General features: G+C 33.7%; 1 pseudogene; it reads left to right on the top strand.

Moving 5' to 3' along the window:
* Positions 1-297, top strand: part of LOC102484315 (spermine synthase-like) — a 49,433-nt pseudogene extending 49,136 nt beyond the window's left edge.
* Positions 298-2,910: the final 2,613 nt, after the last annotated feature.

The following is a 2,910-nucleotide window of genomic DNA, read 5'->3' as shown; positions in this document are numbered from 1 at the left end:
AATAATGATGTGACAGTGTTTCAGTCTCCGCTTTTCTGGAAGAAGATTCTGCATGGGAGTTTCTCAGATGGATTCTTTTTTTTTTTTTTTTTCAGATGGATTCTTGACCTCTCAATGAAAGTCTTGAAACAGAATGGGAGATATTTTATATGGGGAACTGTATCAACTAGATGGAAGCCCTGTTGCTTTAAAGAACAGCTCAGGTACTTGTACTCTCCCGTGGAATTTTCAAAGGAGATCACCTGTGTCCCTTCATACTTTGAATTGTGGGTATTTTACGCTGTTTGGGGAAAATGATAAACCCTGAAGATGAAATTCTCCTACTCATCCGTGCTACAGATAGTCCTTCCTGACCTTCCTGACCACTGTAATGCTGCACATCACATCCAAATGAGTCAGATAACTGATTATAAACTCTTAGTTTTCATTTTTTTAGTTATTCTTTCTAATTTTAGAAGTAAATGGAAAATGTATATTTTGATGGGCTAGCCTTTTTAATTTTTTGAAAGTCAGCTGAAGGATGATAGCACAGGTAAGACTACAGAATGCACTGATCCCCTAGAATGGGATTTTTGTTTCCTTTTATTTCTCTGTGGACTTTGGTTTGGTTTTGATTTTGGTAGATTGTCAATTTAAATATTTGAATTAATGAACATCATTGTTTTGTTCTAGAAAAAAAATGAAAATAAAAATAGGGAGGAGAATTTTTTTTCCTCATAGTACTCTAGGGAAGGAGTAACAAAGAATTTGCAGTCACCTTTAATTTAATATTGTAATGTTACAATATTGATTTTTTTTCATGTAACTATTCTACAGAGGGATTCGGTCAATGTATGTCTGAAAAATCATAAAAATCATGAAAACTTGTGCTACATTTTTTAATTTTAAATGATGAAACCTAGCAGATCAGCTATACTTTCAACATCTCCCACCCACCTTTTCAGCTTTTCTGTTTGTATCCCTGTTAATCATGTGCTTATTAACGTGAAAATGTAAAGCTGTGAATGTGTATTTCACACTTTTATTTTTATTCTGACATTCTAAACATTTTCCTACAGAAAGTTTAAGAATTGATCTTGAAAAGACTGAAATAAATAAATTAAAATAAAGATAAATGTGAAAGATGCTAACGGGCTGAAAGTTTTCTGTTGGGCATAACGAAACTTGAGTGTCCTTATCTTTTCCAATCTATTCCATTTGGCAAACCCAAGTTGGCCAAGAAACAGAAGCTACACTGAGACCCAAGCCTTGCTGTTCTTCCATTCCACTCTGTAACAAACAGTATCTGTTCTCCTTATCTTTTGAGCTTTTTAACAGTGAGATAGGTACTTTACCATACATGTGTAATGTAATCTTTACAATCCTTATTTTTCTATGTCGACACAAAACTAGATGGGAATTTGGCAAGGAATTATGCAAATAAAATATAACTTAGGTCTAAAAATAACGCTAGAGATATTCTTACTTTTCATTCTCACTTTGTAGATACAATAACAAAGGACTAGAAAATTGAGAACATTGAAACATAACAGCATGTAACCTTTTTATGCAATAGAACATTGTTATTGCCCTGTTGTGAAATATAATTTATATTAATTATTGTGTTAGTTATCTACTGCTGCAAGCAAGATTAGCATCTAAAATTTAGCTCCTCACACTATCACACATGTATTACTTCACAGGTTTTATGGATGTGGGAATCTGAGTGTGGATTGCATGAATTCTTCAGGTCAGGGTCTGCCATAAGAATGTTATCACTATTCAATTGCTACAGTCATCTCAATGTTCCGTGGGGGTAGGGTCACCTTCAAAGCTTCTCAGTGTTTGTTGAAGGGCTGAAGGGATTCCATGTCTCTTAAGCTTGTTTATTGAATGAGTGAGGGCCTTATTTCATCATTGGTTATTGATGGAAATTGTTCTCCCTTCTTTTTCACTTGGGTCTCTCCATAGCACAGCACAAACATAGCAGCTGGCTTCATCAAAATGAGCAAGAGGAGCTCCATCAGGATGGATGTCAGTCTTTTACAATCTACTATCAGAAGTGGCATCACATCATTTGTGCAATAATCCGTTCATTAGAAGTAAATTGTCAGGTCTAGCCCATACTTGAGGGGAGATTACCCTAGGGTGCAAATGCCCAGAGGCAGCAATCTTTGGGAGCCATTTGAGGAGCTGTCTATCACAATTACGTACATGTTCAAAATTTTTATTTATAGTTCTCTAAGGAAGATAAAATGTCAGCTTTTGCAAACTTAAGCTCATTTTCTGTCAACGATTTTGACATACTCGAATTATGATTCATCTTCAATATTTCAATACGTAGATATATGGGTGTGATTTTTTAAATTTTTTTTTCTGGTTGTTCTTTACATCAAAAACATCAAAGCTATGTGATTCATACTTTCTGCATTATGGTCAGCTTATGAAAATTGCAAAATCACCTAGGAAATACTTTGAAATTCATCTAAGATCAGATACAATGGAAGTGTTACCTTGCATTTTAAATTTGCTTGCATACATGTCTCAGAATACATAGAAGTTCTTCAGATTTATCAAGCATTACTAATGGCATGAACAGAAAATCTGTTTATAGGGTTCCAGAGAAGGATGCACATATGGACCTTAAATAAGTTGAAGCATACGAAAGGCAAACCTGTAAGGTGACTGTCCATATGGTAAAATTAGCATAAATAAGATTTAAAACATAATTTGAAAACTTTAATAATTATATGAAATAAATCCCTGCTTTCATTAATGCCATTTTATTAACTGCATACAATATGCTAAAAATAAAATACTACATAATGGGAGAAGAAATTGCTTATGTAAGTGATATTTCTCATCAAAACATGGTTAACATGGCTGGCTGTTTTAGCAGCATTTTACATGACATTTTATTTATAATGTTTT

This window comes from Tupaia chinensis, unplaced genomic scaffold (genome assembly GCF_000334495.1).
Source record: "Tupaia chinensis unplaced genomic scaffold, TupChi_1.0 Scaffold000290_1, whole genome shotgun sequence".
NCBI classification, from domain to species: Eukaryota; Metazoa; Chordata; class Mammalia; order Scandentia; family Tupaiidae; genus Tupaia; species Tupaia belangeri.
The sequence above is the reverse complement of the archived record's forward strand: the minus strand, read 5'-3'. Positions and strand labels throughout refer to the sequence as shown.